Source organism: Thermobia domestica, chromosome 12 (genome assembly GCF_964235325.1).
Source record: "Thermobia domestica chromosome 12, izTheDome1.hap1.1, whole genome shotgun sequence".
NCBI lineage: Eukaryota > Metazoa > Arthropoda > Insecta > Zygentoma > Lepismatidae > Thermobia > Thermobia domestica.
In genome coordinates, this window is record NC_137465.1 from 202,630,656 (window position 1) to 202,652,388 (window position 21,733).

General features: G+C 34.6%; 1 protein-coding gene across 3 annotated transcripts in view; it reads left to right on the forward strand.

The window, feature by feature from the left end:
* Window positions 1–237: 237 nt before the first annotated feature.
* LOC145666937 (retinol dehydrogenase 14-like) overlaps window positions 238–21,733 on the forward strand; it is a 51,691-nt gene continuing 30,195 nt past the window's right edge. Inside the window, exon 1 of one of the 3 annotated variants that reach the window (XM_081734551.1) lies at window positions 238–399. The gene's annotated coding sequence lies outside the window, so the exon portion shown is untranslated. Of the gene's footprint in view, window positions 400–552; window positions 980–21,733 lie in introns of those variants that run through there. The other 2 variants (XM_081734550.1, XM_081734552.1) reach the window with 2 other exon arrangements.

The following is a 21,733-nucleotide window of genomic DNA, read 5'->3' on the forward strand; positions in this document are numbered from 1 at the left end:
CCAAAGGCACACAACATTCTAACAAGTGATTCACGCACAAACAGTTCCAGGAAGTAACTGAACCTATAAGAACCGATTAAAGTCACAGTTGGAGTCAAAGTAAAGACTTACCCTATGCGCCACCGAAGAAATTCTCCCGTCATATAATACAAAGATATAAGAAACAGTTTCCTATTTTTCACGATAGATGGCAGAGAAGCTTACTTTTCCCATTCAACATTATCAGAACACTGCGATTGCGATGCAGTCGTTGTGATAATGATTGTGTTTACTTTCTCTGCGTGTGAAAGACTGTTTTCCCGTTATAAATGTAAGATTTCTTTATATTTAGTTGCAGATATTAGCCGTTATTTATACATCTATACATCAATACTATTTCGCTGTGGACATCTGGCTACGGTAAGTGAGTAAACAACCATATTAATATTGGTTGTTGTTAATTTTTTAAATAAGCTATCACCAGAGCCGTAGCTAAGGGGGGGGAGTGACCGGGGCTGTTGCCCCGGGAGCTGATAGCAAGGGGGCGCCGAACGAGCAAGAAGAAAGAAAAGGTGTCGGAAAAGAGTATACGACGCGGCGCCCTCTAAAAGAATCGGTGCCTTATTAAATGAATATTGTTATCGGTTTGCAAAGAAATACACTTGTTACAAATTTTCTTGCCCACCCCGCTCGCGATTCAAATATTTCAATAAGAGTCACAACAAGTTTTTACTTATTACTTAAAGAAAGTTATTATGTACGATTTGTTAATGACGATGTGATATACAAAGTGTCGAGTAATGACTTATAGTGTACACAGAAGCGTTGTCAAAATCGGAAACGGTCAAAGTCTGAAATACATGTTCAGTATTGTGATGGTGATGAGTTTGCTTTTCTACCCAATCAGAGTAATCACGATGGTGAGAATGAAAGTGTGAAAATGAGAGGAGTGAAGAGACACACGCAAGCTGCTGTTTGCACAGGAATATTAAAAATGAAGGTAAACAAGAGAAATAATAACATATTCGAAATCTTAGAGTGGGAGCATAATAGAGTCAGAACTTAGCCCAACGAATTTCGTCTTTTTCAAAGACTAATCACTACCAATGTTTATTTTTTATTCCATTGACATGAAATGCTTCCAATTTAAAGGAATTTATTGGGATCATTTCTCCATCAACTACTTATATGTATGTTTTTTGTGTATACGTATCAGTTGTGTTTTGTTTTATCTATCTACATACAGACAAAACACAAACCTTCTGAATTTCCGTTATATTTCACAAATTATTTTTAACCGTAAAATAATTAACTCTATAGACTAAAGAACCCCGAGGTTCAATGCCGCGTTCATAAAACCTCTCCAATGACTTCTGTCCTTACCCAACTGAATCCAGTTTCTATCTTGTATTTCTATTTCTGCCAGATTCATTTTAATATTGTCCTTTCATATGCATCTTCGTCTTCCTAATGTACGTTTTCCGGTTGGATTTCTAATCAAAACTTTGAAAGCTCTCCTGCTTTCTTTCGTTCTCGCTACACGACCTTCTCACCTCAGCCTCCTAGATTTGACGACCCTAACAATGTTTGGTAAAGGGTGTAAATTATGCAGTTCCTCGTTATGAAGTTTCCGCCATTCCCGATAACCGTTCCTCTATAAAAATAGGGTCCGAATATTCGTCCCTGGATTTTATCCTCAAATACTTTGTCTGTATTCTTTTAAAGTAAGCGACCATGTTTCACAACAATACAGAACAACAGGTATAATTATCTTTGTATAAATTTTGATCTTCAAATTCCTTGACAGAATTCACTACGACTAAAGATTTTGAACTGAACACGAATTCCCTGCTTTCAGTCGTCATTTAATTTCTTCGTGGATATGATTTCGGTGTGTTAATATTGATTCTACATATTAGAAAATATCAACTTTATCGAAAATATTATTTGATACTTTGACGTATGCATAATTTGCAGTATTAAAACACGGACGTTATTTCAGACCTCTCTTGAGGGGGCCAAGAGCACCGCCGACTTAAGATTTTAACGTTTTGTACTAGTGTATAGTAGACAATCGATTAAAGTATGTGTTCCTCTTGGGGGGACAATTGCCCAATCCTGCCCTCCCCCCTAAATGACGCCCCTGTATTAAAATCCAAGTGAACTTCCATGTATTTAGTTTTCTCTGCATTTACTTCTAAGCCTGCAAGGATTTAATAATGCCTCTGCATTTCCTTCTATTGTTCGCCTATCTTCTTCTACCAGATTTACATCATCAGCATACGCGATAACCTGGAGAGTACCATTCAGCTCTAGGCTCAGGTTGCTATCTTTGATTTTCCTTATAGAGTAATCCAGAATAAAGTTGAATAATAATGTCGACAACGTTTCATCTGTTTCAGGCCATTCTCGACGAAGAAGCTCGTGGACAAGAATTTTCCTACTCGGGCTTTACTTTGGGATTCGTTTAAACATCTTAATTAAACTAGCTTCTTTCAGTATTCCATATTCTGCAAGAATCTTGCACAATATTTCTCTTCTAATAGAATCGTAAGCCTTTCTAAAATCAGTAAATAATTGATGTACTAGGGTATTGTATTCCCATTTCTTTTTGAATGTTTGTCGAATGGCAAATATCTGGTCCTTAGTTGATTGTTTTCGTCTAAATGTACACTGATAATCTCCAATAATTTCATCCGCGCATGTGATCAATCTTGTTAATAAAATGTTTGAGAGGGTTTTATAGGATGTTGACACAAGAGAAATGCCGCTAAAATTATTACAATCCGCTTTCTCGCTTTCCTTGTGAGTTGGAACAATAATAATTCATTCTTTCCACTCACTCTTATGGTAATTCCTCCTTGTTCAGATAAGGAGAATGAGTTTGTGTAGTTTGTTCCACAATTTTCCTCTCTAGCTAAAATTAACTAAGCCAAAATTTCGAGTACACCCGGAGATTTGTGTTTCTTTAATTTCTTTATTGCATTTTTTACTTCTGTTCGGCTAGGTTCTGAAATTTATGGTTCTGCTGTGCATTTCCCTTTCCCCACAAACATTAGTTTTTGGCTGTGTGTTAAGCAAATCGTGAAAGAAATCTTTACATCTATTCAAGATGCTATCCGTATTAGTAAGAATTGTTCTGACGTCTCTCTTTATTATATACACACGAGGTTGATACCCTTTCTTAAATTCGTTGATGACCTTAAACATGTCTCGATTTTTTCTTTTACTATTATCTTTAAATTTATTAATTTAAGCTTTCAAAAAATCGCGTTTCTTTCTTCTTAATATTTTGGAAGTTTCCCGTCTGATGTAAACGAAATTTAGTGTAGTTATATCATTCCTGGTCGAAAAATAATTTGTTCCTACTTATTTCCGCATGCCCCAATTTTTCTCTTGCTGAAATTTTAATGCTATCCCTAATTTGAACCTACGTATCCCCAACATTAGAGCTCTCAAAACCTCACAGAAAGACAATTTATTACACTTCAATATGGTATTCCCCTCTCGCCTGGTTCTTCTCTAATTTCTATAAACTAAACCTCTTGGTTTTCAGATGTTGAATATTCTCTTTATTCCACGACAATCACTTTCTCTTGTTATTGCTGCTACCAGAAAATGATCAGTGTCACATTCGGGTCCTCTTAACGTGAGAATATTAATTATGCTAGACTGTCTTCTTCTATCTACTAAAACGTGATCAATTTGATTGTGTTCTTCCATCTGGTGAGGTCCATGTGTATTTATGAACGTCGTGGTGTGGGAATTTTGCACTCTTCACGATAAGGATTTTGGATGTTCCAAAGTTCACGAAACTAACCCCGTTGTCATTACCTTCCTTATGCAGACTTTCTTTCCCTATAACCGATTTGAAAACATCCTGTTACTCTACCTTCGCACTGAATCCTCTAATAGAATTTTCATATGGTATCGCGGGACTTGGTCGAATACCCGTGATACTTCTTAAAAAGTGTCTTTTATATCGTCATCCCCATGTTATGTTGGGGCATATTCATTTAAAACAATAATACCACGCCACCGTCCCCTGAGAGTAATAAAAGAATGTCTATCATTAACAAGTTCAACCCGTTTAATTGCTGATATTAAAAGAATCGAAATTAAAATGCTATTTGTGGGGTCACATACAGAATAAAATTACAAAAGTTTAGAATTATTAATGGAAATTAATGCTGTCACCTATTTCGAACATTTTAGAAATTCATAGTCTCTAATGTATTGAAATTTCATTTCTTATCGATAGTATGAAACGTTACAAATAGTTGAAAATTTCCGTAACTGTTCTTCAAGTGGATTTGTTTACAAACAAAGGTAGTTTTGTCAAGTTTAATAAAAAAATTCAAATACTCCTCTTGAAAACAGCTCTTATTTGTAAAAGAATACATAATGATCACTTTTGGCTGTTACAATGGTCTTCAAATAATAATAATAATAATAATAATAATAATAATAATAATAATAATAATAATAATAATAATAATAATAATAATAATAATAATAATAATAATAATAATAATAATTCAGTGTAGTATAACAGTAGCTGTTCTTTTTCTTATAAATAAAAAAGGGAAGGAAAGGCTTAGTGTGATAAGTGTAGGGGGACGCCGAATTCTACTTCGCCCCGGGCGCCGAAATCTCTATGGCTATCACGCAGGTGTACAATAGTTCCTGAAATTCAAACACACGGTTTGCTTCATTTTTCTATGCTTTAAGTGATTCTTTAACACAGTCTGGACCAGTAGTATTCAACCTTTTTTTCTCACGTACCTACGGTTGCCAACTCTGGAAAATAAAAAACTGGCACCCCCTCAAAATTCCCTATGATATAGGTCTAAGTATGAAGTATCTCTGTTCAGACCCATCCATGGGAAGAAAATGTACTACCATGAACAAATGTGCATTAGCACCAGTATTCTGCATATCCTTAATACATTCACTAATAAGCTTAATAGATATTGTGCCGTAAATGAGAAACTGAAATCGGCATTGATCATTTTATTGTATTTACCAGTAACTGCCACTTCTTTAAAATTATCTAAACATATGAAAAAATTTATTAATCTTTACGTGACAATTTTGGATTTGGAAAATGAAATTTATTCTTTAAACTTATACTTTAACTAGAGCAGACTGCTTTAAAAAGTCCTTTTTCACTCTCAATAAATATATAAAATTCCTTAAATTTTTCCTGATACAGTCCCTGTCATCTCTTTAAAATTATCTAAACTGATGAAGAAAATATACCGTATTAATCGTTGATAGATGGTGAAACGTGACAGTTTTGGATTTAGAGAATGAAATTTACTTTTTAAATCTATACTTCGAACTAGATGAAATTGCTTCGAACTAGATACAAATTTGAAAAAAAACGGTTGTTATGGGGCTGGTAAGAAATTTGTACCGTTTACCGGCTTTAATCAAAATAAGAGCAATATTTCCGGCCAGGCCGGTTGAAAACCGGCTAATTGGCAACCCTACGCGTACCCCTAGACACAGTTCGCCATCCAATTGTGTGCCCCTGAAGCTGTTTAAAGGAAATTAAATCGAAATGAATTTATTAAACTTAATACACTTGTTCCGTTTCTTAAAATGGGGGACAAATAGAGACCCACAATCTGTGTGCCAATCTAAAAACTACTTGCAGGGAGATAAATTGCATATCCGTAAAAATTAACATGAGAAATTTCAAAACATATGAGAGACATCCAGTTCTACTGAGGAGGATTATCTCCAACTATGATCACTCAATAAATATTGGAAATATGCTTATTTTAGGATTACGTACTGCCAGAAACATCTTCGCGAACCCCCTTTTGAATAGCACTGGTCTGGACTGTTTTCGTGGCAGTGTTGCCAGAATGACACTAAAAGTTGCTAAGTAACACATATAGTGACTTCAATGTTGGGTAAAAAGTCGCTAAAAACAGCCACAATATTTCTGTATCATATAATAAGTGAATTATCACTTAATAGTGCATAAAGTTTTTTTATTAACATGGAACAGAATAAACAATTAAAATATTTTTCAGTGCGAATATTTGATACGCGGAAGGTGAGAAAATAGTCAAAGTATCCAAAAATAAGAATAACCTGAGGCCAAGGTTGTGTGAACTGGAAAATAAACTTTCCCACAACAAGCTATAACATAACACCTAGCTGACCTCGATATGTGCATCTGTGATCTGATCTATTGTTGGCAAGAAAAGTTAAAAACAAAATATCTGATGAAGTTCTGGTGAACAAATACACGGATTTTCCGAAACTGAACAGAAAAACAAAAATAACCAACACTATATTCGTATACATAACAATAATATTTATCAGAAAACTATTATTTGACTGGTCTAAGATTCAAGAATATAGTGCCAACTAGTTGTGACAAACAAGGACATTTACGAGTATAAAAAGGCAGATTTTATAAACCAAGATTCATTCTTTTGAATTCTTTCTTTCGGAATCGATCATTCATTCGGCTTCCACCATTTCGGATTCACTTCGTTCCGTTCAGAGCTTCGACATGAAGTCTCTGAGTAGCTGTCGTCAGGACATTAAATATAAACTCAAAAAGAAATTATAACTAATGTATGGTATAGTATAACAAGTCAAAATTATCTATTAGCAATTTACATGCATTTGTAGTTATTGTATGCTTCTTTCTTTAATACCGTAATATATTTGTGCATTTGACTTATAGCTATGTGTAATTGTTTCTTTTATTCTGAATATTAATTAATTACATTATGCATTCTTATTATTATTTTTATTCAATCTCTTTTATTCTACTATCTGTCACATCTGAATGAAATGTCATGAATCATTTGGGTAATGGTCTCCATGAGACAGGCAATACACCAGCGTTTCCCAACCTTTTTCAACTTGCGGCACACTTCAGGGTAACTTGAATTCTCGCAGCACATATTATTATTATTATTATTATTATTATTATTATTATTATTATTATTATTATTATTATTATTATTATTATTATTATTATTATTATTATTATTTAAAAATATAAAAGACTAGTATTTTTTTCTGATTACTGACATCCTTCTCTCAGAGAAGAAAGCTCGATCACTGGTTTTTCCCCGTGGTAAATTATTTTTCATTTTAATTTAAAAATAGAAAGCAATTGCAATCAGATATAGGACTCAAGTTGTTAAAAATACACTTTCTTTTTCGAAAACTGTATCCAACCTTTCACTAAGAAGGAAGATCACTAAATAACGAACGAACAAACAAATATCTTTTACTTTTAAAACACAAATGTAGGTAATTCGTATGCATGTTTACTTTGCCGGAAGGATTGAATAATATTTTAAAATTTCAAGTTAGGAAATAGTCTGCAACAATAAAGAAGCAATAATGGTCATAACAATTATAACAAATACTTTTTTTTTCCAAAATAAGAAATGTGCAGAAAAATGTTCTACAGAAAAGTAACACAGTATGAAACTTTAAATTTTAGTTTCATAGTAGTAATGTGAAATACAAATATACCTTTTTCTCTATGTCTTGCAATTTGATTGCTATAGAATTAATAATTTTGTTTCGATTTCCTGGCGGCAAACCAGCGACCCATTCGCGGCACACCGGTTGGGAAACGCTGCAATACACTATAATCCCACTATACTACTCGTTCCATTATTGTAGTATAGTAATACTCTTTACCCACTGCACCGTTATGAATCAATTATATATATATATATATATATATATATATATATATATATATATATATATATATATATATATATATATATATATATATATATATATATGTGTGTGTGTGTGTGTGTGTGTGTGTGTGTGTGTGTGTGTGTGTGTGTGTGTTATCTGGCTCAGTTAACACTATAAAATACTCATACGAAGTCCAGAAAAAAATCTAACATTCACCCTCTGCAGTAGTTTTCCCCGTATATTGTGACCTATCTGAAAAGAGCCGGCTCTACCATACATGCAATACGTGCATTTGCACGGGTCGGCAAAATCTGTCATACCTATATTATTTAAAATAAATATTTCTTGTTGGAAAGAGACTTCATAATGATGGTAGTTAAATTTAATAAGCTGACTTTCTATTTGAATACTACGTTCATAAATCTTATTTAGCGCACATTAGTTTAAAATCACATGGACAGTGCTAAAGCAAATGGTCAAACAAATCCTAGCATGAATTGCTTGATTGTTGTCAAATACAAGAACTCAATTCTCGAAAAGTAGGGAACACCTGTTCCATTTAGTTAGTTATCACAGTTTTGATATGAAAACTAGTCTTATCTTCGTCACAAACAAGTTCCTTATCATTGAAGGTAAAAACAAGTTCATTTTTTAAAAAAAAATTAACAGATATACAAGGAAAATCAAGAAATAAAGATAAAAGAGCTAGTTGCACTGAATTGCATACTGATGTATTGAGATTGAAGCTCGATATTGAATTCTATAAAAAGGATTACCATCTTTCCTCTGCAGATGTGTTTCCTTTATCTTTCACTAACATAATAGATTATTATTTAAAGAAAAAAAGACACAACGAGATTTTATTTGTAGTGTTTAGGCCTTTCTGAGTGCGAGTGTTATTTCCCTCCCTTTCCTTCTTCATGATGGATCGTGGCTTTTAAGATTTTTTCTTTCTAGGGAAAGGGGGGACCGCAAATGATGCCATTACATGGGGCGGCAAATTGCCTAGGGTCGGCCCTGTAATTGAATGACACTGAAACGTTCTCTTCATTATAAGTTCATTCACTTCACTTAACTCATGCTTCTACAGCTGATCTGCTTGCTATTAATGCTTTCTGTATTCTTTAGTACTTCTGAGCGGAAGTTGTGCAAATAGATTACATTGGAGCTTAGAATTTTTTTCCCGTTAAAGAACAGGGTAACAGAAAACAAAGAGGGATTGGGTGGGATAGTACATTGTATACTTTGGCAATTCATTATCACTTGTCCTGATTAAAACAAAAAGAAATAAAGGAAATATATCAACTTTGAATAAATAGTAATTGATTACAGACAAACAACTTATTCTCAGTACAAAAGTAGCCAAATCTTCATTTGAAAATCATCAAAATAGTCGCTAAACAAAAAATAATTTATTTTGTCATCCTAGAAGTTGAATCCACTGGATTTAGAAACTTTCCCTCCAAATTGGCAACACTGTTTTCTGGCGCCATGCCCAAATAATTGCATGGAGTTTGATATTTATTGTTATTAATATTATTATTATCTCATGGAATCTTCGTAAAATGTCCATTACTCATATTATCTGACGTTGTGTTTACCTTCCAATATGTATCTATTTAAAAAGAATCAGTCGGACTGATGTGGGTTGAGCTAATTGATGACTAGGGGCGGTGCTTTAATGTAGTCACAAAATCATATACCTTCCTAATGAAAACAAAAAAGAGAAACATTTATTCCTGTATACGGAGCTCCCCCGTGTCTATGTGGATAGCATACGCATCTTTGGCGTAGTAAACGCAAGTTCGGTTCCCGGCAGGGGCTTATGTCGTTCGGATCCCACGTTAAGCTGTAGGTCCGCGTCTCATAGAACTCTCTTGCTGAAAAGTACGATAAATTTAATCCAATCCAATCCAATTGCTATATACGAAAGGAGCAATGAAAACAAATTTTAGGGATTAATATGGATTTCAATGTGCAACTCTGATTCACATCTATGAGAGATTTGGCAACGTAGTGTAAGTCATGATACTTGGTGTTACACTTATCTCAAGTGCTCTGGCTCATAGGCGGCGCCAGGATTTTGGTAATGTGGGTGCAGGCTGGGAAGTGATAACACATCCTAACATTGTTGCCAGAACGCTCTGCTGTATTGAGACTTAAGATCTCAAAAATAATCCCTTTAGTAAAAGAAAAACTAGAAAAACACTGTATGATAGCAAGTAACTTCACACAAATATATATCCAAACATAGGAAACTGTAAATATACAAAATAGAAAGGATTATTGTAGGAAATCTGAAAATCGAAGTTAATGTGGGTGTAGCTGCACCCACTGCACCCACTGTGGCGTCGCCTATGCTCTGGCTTGAGTGTTTTTTAGCGTTCGCCTACCTTATAGAACAGTACTTTGAACTCCTGACCTTGCAAAAGTGAGTACTCTACTATGACACTGTGGACAAAGACTCATCATATAGTGGAAAGGAAGTATGTATTAAAAAGTGTAAATTAAACTCGGACAAGTGGAACGGTAATGAAGGATTTCATCAACTTGAAACAACCTATTGTCCATTATATGTGAAGATATTCTGTCTGGTTTTCTGTGCTGAACACAACTGTCAAAGAAGAATGTAAGGGATCACAAATGAGAAATCTCAAAAATTTGAATTTCGGAATGATTAAATATACTCTTAATACTGTCTTTTGTGTTATCTGGTATGTGGTATTAAATAAAACTTTTCAACAAGAAAGGAACAACCAAGAATATTGGAGTTGTCAGTTGATTGGTTAATTGTATAGTCAGTATTGAGGCTACACGAAACAAGATTAAATTAAATGAAATCTTACAGTTTAACGTCCTACGATTATGCCCTTTAGGCTACGGGAAACGGTGATTAAAGCAAGTGAACGATAATGGAAAAAATTGGTGGAATGAGAATGTGGGGGAAAGGGAGAACCCTGATAAAACCCACGCACATGATGTTGTCCACCACAAACGTAGGCTACTTGGGCGGGGATCGAACCACGGACCCCACCTACTAAGGATAAGTACTCTACCACCGAGTCACCATACCCGCTTAAGATTAATCGTTTAAATTGGAGTTTAGATCGTTATTCAGATTTTATTCAAGGTTTGATACACCTACTGAGGACTGAACCAGCGAACACACACAGAGAAAACACGAGCGTCAACTACTTAGCTATGAAATGGTGCGCGATCTGGAAGAATTCTCCAATCAAGAATAAAGTGAAAAAATAAAAATAGGGAACGACAGGCTATAAGATAGTATTACTTATGCATTTTTTATTTCACACAATTTATTTTGAGACTATCGAGACGAGATCGAGACTTGTCCCTTGAGACCGAGACCGAGGTTGAGACAGGCATTTCTTTATCGAGACGAGACCGACATCAACATTGCGATTTTCGGCGCGAGACGAGATCAAGATTGAAACCACTATTTGTCAACTGAGACTGTACAGTCTCGTTTCGATACCATTCCTACTTGTAATTCAAATAAGTAAAATACCAATAGGTCTGAGTTAGAATAATAAAATATCGAAAAATATAAATTAAAATTTTACATTGAAATATATATATATATATACACGAATTCATATTGCCTTTACTAACATGAAGAACGGAATTTTCATACATTTGAGTCAATTATCAAGTCGTGTTGGAAAGACTTAAGACGAGGAAGACTAATGGGGGGTTTAGTAAATTCGGTCCTCGCTAGAATTGTGGGACTCCACACTTACTTTGTAGCTTCCTCGTAGATGTGTGGTTAGTAGACGTGTCTTGGAATGCGATACCAACGCTCGATTTCCGGTAGGAGAACAGGCCCGCAACTAGAGGGAGGCTGGCCCCTCCAGACCTCAACACAAAGCACAATTTAGATATGTGCAAGAGAATTTTTAATGACTTGGCCCCCCAAACCACTGTGGCTGGTTGCGGGCCTGTAGGAGAACATGTTCAGATTCTACATTAAACAGTAGATGTACGTCTTGTTACTGAAAATGAACGGTAGAATGAATTATTAATTTGCTTTAGAAACAGTCGAAATCGAATGCACATTTGAATTTTAATACTGTGAACCCATAGTCTTCAGGTTTTAATTATCAGTGATCATAATTTTGAGAAACAAGTTTTTTTTTTTGTTTTTTTTTTTTTATTTTTTTTTTTCAATCATATTACTGTCATTTCAGTTGTTGTTTATTTGCATGTCATAAATAAATGTCTGGTATTGCAAGGCAATTTTGTAAACTATTTTGTTACGTTATTGTGAAACATTGTACAGTATAATATGTTTGTACAGAGTAACACAATCATCAGACAGCTTGTTTCAAAAGATATTTCATTTTAGTATGATGTTAAAATGGATGATGTCAAGGAGAATTTTGATTCATCAAGATTTCGTCAATAAAATCTTGAGAGGACGTGTAAGATTTCAAACCCGATTATAGAAACTGTATTACTGCAATTCAGCACTTTCCAGTCCTTAGTTTGTTTCCTAGATCATAGAGAACCATAGAAATCTATTCACGGATACATGGAAAGATTTACGTGGATAAAAATTCTTACATTCACTGTATTTTTTTTTCTCGTTATAACAGGGTCTGAGTTTATTATTCTGAAAAAACGCTAAAACAAAATATGTTAGTTTCATCTTCGAAAAATCTACGCGACGTATAGGTATATGCTTTCCAATCAAAAACCTACGTACAACACTCTAAAGCCTGATACTTACATCCACAATAATATCGCACAGATATGCTAAACAAACAATACATTACACACTAAATTCAGTTTATTATAAACATACATTTAATAATTCAATAATTTGCTTTTTCATTTTATCACGGCCAATAAACAAACAGTGGTAAAACATTCCCAAATTATCATAACCTCTCCCTTGACATCATAGGTGCGTTAAAGTATACTGTTAGTTCCAAATACTAATAGATTCAATGTAAGTTGTCCAAGTATCATATAATAAGTGAATTATCACTTAGTGCATAAAGTTTTTTATTAACATGGAACAGAATGGACAATTAAAATATTTTTCAGTGCGAATATTTGATACGCGGAAGGTGAGAAAATAGTCAAAGTATCCAAAAATAAGAATAACCTGAGGCCAAGGTTGTGTGAACTGGAAAATAAACTTTCCCACAACAAGCTATAACATAACACCTAGCTGACCTCGATATGTACATCTGTGATCTGATCTATTGTTGGCAAGAAAAGTTAAAAACAAAATATCTGATGAAGTTCTGGTGAACAAATACACGGATTTTCCGAAACTGAACAGAAAAACAAAAATAACCAACACTATATTCGTATACATAACAATAATATTTATCAGAAAACTATTATTTGACTGGTCTAAGATTCAAGAATATAGTGCCAACTAGTTGTGACAAACAAGGACATTTACGAGTATAAAAAGGCAGATTTTATAAACCAAGATTCATTCTTTTGAATTCTTTCTTTCGGAATCGATCATTCATTCGGCTTCCACCATTTCGGATTCACTTCGTTCTGTTCAGATCTTCGACATGAAGTCTATGAGTAGCTGTCGTCAGGACATTAAATATAAACTCAGAAAGAAAGTATAACTAATGTATGGAATAGTATATAACAAGTCAAAATTATCTATTAGCAATTTACATGCTTTTTCTAGTAATTGTATGCTATTTTCTTTTCGTGTTTTATTTGTGTATTTGTCCTATGTGTAACAGTTTCTTTTATTCTGAATATTAATTAATTACATTATGCGTTCTTCTTATTATTTTTATTCAATATCTCTTATTCTACTATCTGTCACATCTGAATGAAATGTCATGAATCATTTGGGTAATGGTCTCCATGAGACAGGTGATACACTATAACTATAATCCCACTATACTACCCGTTCCATTATTGTGGTATACTAATACACTTTACCCATTACACCGTTGTGTTGGCACATGATAATGCATAAGGTTATTATTATTATTATTATTGATGCGGACATTTTCAGTAGCCGCTCAATAATTCCCAGAGGGGGATTGTCATATAATAAATTGGCACATGATAATGCATAAGGGTTTTTTTTTTTTTAGAAAAAAAAACAACATGAAATTGGAATCATATTTTCAGTGTACATTTTCGTACACGGAAGGTGAAAAATAGTAAATAGGAAGCGATAATACAGAGCGTTCAAAAAGTCTCTATACACCTGAATTGTCACATATTCAAAGCAACGAGAAAATTATTTTACTCAAAATTTATTATGTTTTATGGCATCAAAGCACTATGTACAGGGCGTAGCATATACACACACATTTTCACAGGAAATGTTGGAAATATCCCCCATGAGCCTCCAAATGTCCCCCACCCCCACGATTCAGGTGTATAGAGACTTTTTGAACGCTCTGTATATAGTGAAGGTTAGTTGTGTGAATAGGAAAACAAACTTTCCCATCAAAAGCAACAACAGCCAGTTGACCTCTACGTAAGCTTCTCGGCCCGTTGCTTTTACAAAATATAAACACATCTAGATATAGAAAACAAATGCATGGACTTTCCAGAAGAAAAATAGCAGCAACAGAAATACGTATTGAAAAACATTTTTTTTTTTTATTTTTCTGCATGTTACATCAGAAGGTTGAATAATATAAAAAGCACGGGCAAGAGGCATGGAGCATCACAATTAACCTCTCCGTCGATTTATACGGATTGAGTCAAATCTTCAGTAACCGCCATAGAGTTTGGGACGCTTGCTTTGTAAGTACCTTTTTTCTCCCATGATATCCCTTCTCTACTTTTGGGAGGAGTTTCAGTAAAACTCTACCATCTGGCATGTATGAGTAGAAAAGTCATTCATCATTGTGGGTACAAGTCTCCTGGTGACACGCAACCCACTGTACAAGTCAATTTTCAAAGATTTTATTCTCATTTTTGTGCGATTCAGCATAATAAATTGTATTTTAAATGGGGCCTCATGTTTTCATTTCAAGCCCTGATATTTAAAAACACCAAGAAATTTAGGTTGGTTTAAATTGCACTTTATAAATACAATGTCATGCTTTTACATTTTTTAATATTTTACAAGGGACTCTATTAGCTACGTCCAGCACTAATTTTTATAAAAAGAAAACCCAGGTTAACAATACCTAATGAAAATATTATCGTGCCCCTATTATACAAGTTAATAAATACTGGAGAAATAAAGCTAGTTTTTTTGTTTTAAATTAGGCTACATTGTTAATAAGTACATATATATGTTGATTGATATGCAACCGAATGAGAACAAATTCTGGTCAATCTCGGTAAAGAAACTGGAACAACACAAGATTGACAGGTATTTACGACGTCAGTTGATTTCCGCTAAATCCACCAGTTTTAATTCTTCAATAGATTCAATTCATTGTCCTGGTTAATGTATTTAAAATTAAATTCAATAATTCTCTACGTAGCACTTTACACTGGATTTATGATTAGGATAGCAAATTCGTTGTCTTGTTTTCCTGTTTCATTCAGCGATTCCAATACAGTATACTATATAAGAAAATGTTCCATATTAGGAAAAGAAAAGAACCATTTTAAAGAATGTATGCATTAGGTAAGGTTTTTTTTTTTTTTTTCATTAGCATGAAGCGATATTGTATCAATGTGACCTTCCCTGCATGGAACTCAAAAACCGCTATTTATACCAATTTGCTCTGTTCCAAAAATTTCTGTACAGTTGCTTTCCTAAATTCTGACAATTTGATAATTTCATGAGAAATGTTCTTATTATTTTCTGTCCTTGAATGCGTTTGAAGGATTATTTCGTAATAGGAGGAACAAAACAGAACCTAAGAGAGTTTTGCTTTCCCACTTATACATTCAGGTACTTGAGAGACCAATCCTTGCTTTAGGCAAGTCATCAGTGTAAATCAAACGAGCCAAGTAAATTCAAAAGTATATTAAGTAATACAAACAAATAGAATTACTCAGTATCTATACACACACACTAAGAATGTGGATTTAGAAACATTATGGTAAACGAGAATTTTAGGAATGATCCAAACAACTGGATTAAAAGATTGCAATCTTGGTCAATAATTAGTTTTGGATCAGGGGCTACAAAATTTTGAATGGACCCTAAATCAAGTTTTTGTATTTTCTTTGGAATGACACATCTACTGAGTTAAGTGATAGTTTGGGTTTGGCTACACTACATATAGTTCTCCAGATATAAGGCTTACAAGAATTTTTTGATTGAAATATAGTGGATCTTTTGATACAAAAATCGGTTATTCCAGATATATTAGAGTTGAACGAAAGGAAAGTGCTTTAGTCTAAAGATGAACCTAGATACCAATTGAAAGACATTCAGGTAAACAAAATGATATGCGTAAAGTGTAAATGCTCATTATTTTCGACATAATATTGTGGTATGCCAAATTAAACCAGCTTATTTTGCCACACTCAAGACCTATAGTTCAATTTCAGATGGAATCCTAGTTGGTTCCGATTTTTCATCATTAAATCTTCAGTTACCTTTCGCTGTTTGTGACATTGCTCCAGAACATTCATCCTAACGACTACATCGACTTCAATAATAAAAATCAGTCTGAATGTTGTAGTCTGTAGCATCTTGTGAATCGTTATTGTGAGTTAATATTCCAGTCAGAAATTCAAATAAAGTTAAAAGTCAGCGTATTCTCTTACGCAGTCTTTCTTGTAAAACGTTCCCAAAAACAATAACCATCATTCTTTTCCGTGTTGTCAACGCTACCTCACAACATGCAAGGTAAGAGGTTCATAGGTTCGTTATCTTCGGTTGTCTCATGACTTGTACGTACCAGTACTACAAATCCAGCTCTGTTTACGTCACAATTTGAAGACAAAACTCTTCTGTTATGCTGACGTACTCGGAACAGTAAATAACATCCAGTGACAGGGTACATTGTCATTGCGCTGAGGTTGTAAGATTTTGGAGAAACACTTTGCGTTATCAGAAGCCAGGAGATTTTCCACAAATTCGAAGAGAGTTGACCGAAGGTTGAACTGAACCACATGTGCTGTGGCTATCGAGCATCGTGACACCGCTCTGCCGTGTCGTGACAAAACGCTGTAACTTTGGCGAAGAAGTTTTGCGAAAATGAGCCTTAAAGTTTTCATCCGAAAATGTGATTTGTATCGTATAGAACCAGTGTATCTTGACTTGGGAAACACGTGGTCACATGTAATGTTACGTAAATGCATGTTGTGTGATTAACTTTTGTGAAAATTGATTGGTTGACCATTATTGCCTAGTTACACTGGTTCTACACGATACAGATCACATTTTCGGACGAAAACTTTAAGGCTCATTTTCGCAAAACTTTTTCGCCAAAGTTACATCGTTTTGTCACGACACGGCAGCGCTACTTGCAGGAGTTAAGAAAAAGCCTCGTATGTTTTGAATTTTTAATGGACTCCTGGGGATCGAGTTGTTTCTCTCCCTCACCTTTCCTATACTTAGATTATGCAATATGAGCCACAAATTCCTGTTTAAAAACCTGCTCTATCAACTTTACCAAGACTAAAAGTAATTATTGGTTATCATTGTTATTATTGATATTAAAGTAGGAATACGATAAGTGCAGATGTTTAGAAGGTTTCTGCTTTTGAGTGCACATCTATGAGTGCACAAGCACATGAGTAAAAGTACATCCCAGTCTTCACTCTGTCGTGTTTTTGTCCATTATCTGCTGTTTTTCCTCCTTAAGAATAGTGAGAAACGATGTTTTGTAAACTAAAAAATTAATGCTGTGTGATAAGATTAAACTGAAAGTGAAGAATACATTAATCAAGGTTTTCATTGTGAATCAGAAGACGACAGCCCACAAAAGTGAGTAGTTCTGAAACTTAAAATTTTGGCTTAAATTTTGACATTCTGTAAAGATAAGATATTTGTCAATGGACGTCCACTCATTAAAATGCTGCCTGGCCGTTGCTTCTTCATAATTACACTCACCTGAAACCAGGGCGATTATTCCTTCTACAGTAGCGTACACGCAGTCACACATAGTAAAGGTAATTTTAATTTTCTCTTACAGTATATTTCTCAAAATTAAAAAAGAAATTACCCTTGTTATTCGGAACACAATACTTATTAATATGGAAAATACCAGATTATAAGCAACAGCACGCACACTCAAACATCGTACGTGCCTTTGAGAATGAGCCCGATATTTAAGTGTGGTTATGTACTGTGCAAAATATAGGGGTCATTACGCCTTCGATAGTAAGTACGTCTCTTAATATGGAATTACGTGTATTTATAATTAATTAACGAGGTAAACTCTTTGACAGCGTATACATTTCTCTTCAGATGATACAATACTCGATACCGACACGAGCGTACGGTCTCTTGGAATCATATTCGATTAGAAACAAGGTTCACTGATCCCAAATTAGAAAATAATTTAACGTATGAGTGTACTTTATTTTGTAATTCTGTTTGTACTTGTCAGATGTAATGACGATTAACTACAAGTAAATTATGTACGATGCTACTAGGTTACAGAGGAACAAAGTTGATAAGAAAACTTAATTTGAAAAAAGTTTACTTTCGTCAGTATAGAATATTACTTTCCACTTCTCATTGATTGATTATTCTATTGATTTCGTGTTCTCTCCCAAACACTATAGAATGGATTCTAGTGTTTCTCATATCCTGAGAATGGGTATTTTGGAACTTCAAGATTTTTTTTTTCAGCTGATAACATCTTCACTGAGAGTTTTGGCACGAAAGAGAGAACATTTTTTAATGTGTCAGCGTTCTGCCACGAAGGTGTATCAAGCGATACCTCAAGCTGAATAAACTGACATGCTTAAGGTAATAAGCTCTGGATTATTTCATTCGAAAAGATCGAGAAAAACAGTTTTTTTTTATTTCGTTAAGAAGTAGATATGTCGTTAGTTAGCACTGCGATGTAGTTCTTGTATTCTGCTGGAATAGGTTACTATTTATTTATGTATTTCATATAAGAACGTCTGTTAAGAAGCAAATATATTACAGTTTGTCTTCTCCCGCCACATACCAAGTGAAAATGAAAACGCTGTAGGAGAGACCTTACTATGCAAAATACAAACCATTTTACTCTATTTTGGACACCCATATTGCCACCAAATTTAGAATCTCTGTGTATACCATTCCTTGGACTTCGAGTCAAAAAAAAAAAAACATTTGACTCCACGCCTCACATCTTTCTCATTGACGAATGTTTTACCATGAAGGAAGTGCTTCGATGGACGGAACAAGTGGCAATCTGAAGATGCTAGGTCAAGACTGTACGCTGGATGTGGTAACAATTCAACACCTTTAATGTTACGGAATTTTTCTTGAATGACATAAGACCTACGTGAGGGAGCATTATCCTGTTACACTAAGAGGTGTTTGACGTTGATTAAATGTGGGTATTTTTTCTAATACAATTTGTAACAAAGTGAATGTATAAAACATTTAACTTTGCATACCAGACCAAAATTGGCGGCGGAATGACGATTGTTTGCATGCTATCTACAATTTTGTTTTCTTTTTTATTTTGTAACGAAGAATATAAGGAACAGCAACTATATATATGAGCTCTATCCAAAAATATATGTTTTAGAATCCTGAGGTACTCACGCAACAATTTTTATAGAGGTAGTTGGAGAGTACTTTATATCATAGGCCCGTAATCAAACTCCCTCTATAAAAATTGTTGTGGAAGCACCTCAGGATTCTGAAACACGCATTTTTAGATAGGGCACATACTAGTTCCTAAGTGAAGTCTTGATCCGACCAAGGTAGGTCCCATAGTTTTATAGTTATGAACCTTTAAAATTCATTTTTCATGATTTCGGCAGCCTATAACACGTAAACGGTGGGGGTTCCGCCCTATGTTTATTGGAACTTTTTTGTTTGTTTTACTCTCAGGAATCACTCCTCTGCTTTTGTACAAAGAATTTAGCGTCATACTGGAGATATATATCCTTTGTGTGTGTGTATATAATTTCGTTTTCAACATTAATAATCACATCTTCCTAATTTCCAGTTCTTTAATGTTTTATACGTGATTCTGTTTAATTCGCTAGATTAAGAGTTCGTACTTAATAACATAAAACGAGCTCCAACTTGCAGAACATGTTAACATTAAATTACATTAAAAAATTCTCCAGGATTTCCGAACCAAATTTTAAAATTACGAAATATGAAATGTTGAATTTAGAAAGACAGAAGGCAATAGTAACGTATTGATTCTACATACTTCCTTCACCAATTATATTAAGACAATATATAAAATCAAAACTGTACTAGATTTCAAATATTTGTAAGTTGCTAATAACTTCAGTTACATTGACTTTTATTGTTTTTAGAGCAGCCAGATTTTTTTGCCACCAGTTGACCACGGATGAGATTCTGCAATGCAGATGAATATATCCCAAAGATACGACTCGCTCGGAAGAGTAATGCTCCCGGAAGTACGTTTTCTTCGCGCGCTACTCAAGCCAGCTATTTTACGCGCTATTCTAGCCAGCTCTTTTAAGTTGGTCACAAAATTTATATAATGGGGGTCAAGGTGGAACAAAACTAGCCCTGAGCTTCTAACTCATTCCTACTACTACGTATCTGCAGAAAAGTAAGTAAATCACTTTTTTGAATATTATTTTCATCATATTTGAATAAAAGTGTTATGAATTTTTTTAAAAAAAAAACTTTCCTTGGCCTGGGTTTGAACCCACTCCAAAAGCGATATTCGTTACTAGCACATAGCGCTAGCACATTCGCCCACGAGGGCCGACAGCAGCAATCGTTTGGTTTCTGCTATTTGAATGCTACATGGCAAGAAATGGATAACGCCAACCTATCAGAACTGTGTATTTCATTCGTATTTCGGGGAGCATTTCTCTCCCGAGCTAATCCTCCAAAGACCCAGCAAAATTTTAGTTCATGAAACTGCCACTAGAGGCAGCAGCAGTTAGGTGGAGTTAAAGGTCTTCATTCCATAGCATATATCTCCGTATGGAAATGAACACAATTATAACTTACGGTTTATTTCCATTTATGTGTTGATTACGTTACAAGTTTCACACCTCTGCTCCAGTTGCTCACAGTCCAGCTTAGTGTTCACGACACGACCATGAGGAAGGTCCTAGTGCACGAGTCCTTCAAAATTCCACGATACAGCAAGCATGAGTTTGTGTTCAAACAACCCGTATTTCACTACGGGTGATCGTCCTGATTTGGGTGCATTACTGGTGTCTGAAGTCTCACAGTAAACCCATTTTTCTTCTGCGTCAGAGATCGTGGAATGGAACGCTGATCCACCAGATTGTTCAACAGTGCTTTGTACATTTCCACTCTTCGTGTTCCTGCTGAGAAGTGAGATTATTGGGAACAGTTTACATTGTATACCTTCCCAACAGTAGCCAATATCCTTTATATGGCTGATTCTGAAGTATCCACCTAGACAATCAATATACGGGTACTGGTGCTTGGATTTGCCCCCACAACTTGGAATAAGCCTCCATGTTAAAGGTATCGGATCTTCCTACATGATGTTTTACTGGCAGGTCATATCACACTCTTTGATTTTTTTTTTTTTACTCACATCTTTGCTGTATTGTAACTAACTGCATGCTCCCCTTTCAAAGCACAGATGTTTTGTGCTGCTTCACGAGCTGTGTGTCTGAGTTGAATCTCATACAGGTGGAGCTCACGAATAAGTCTTTGCCACTTCAAATTTCAGCTCATAAGACTGTCTCTAACGAGACTAAAAACGGCCATTAATTTATGTATAACAGAGAAATGATTTCTCTGTGCATTGGTTGCTATGTCTCTGTTAAAAACTACAGAAGTAATGTTTTCAGAAATATCCAAAGCTTATATTCTGGCATGGAAAATTTATGGGACACATCGGCAATGGTGGCATGCACATTTCCTAGCAATGATGCACTTGTTATGGTACTTTCTCTTCAACCTGTGATAGAAACAACAAGTGTTTCAAGAGTGTTACTGTATTGACTACTAGTCTTTTTTAATTATTATTATTTC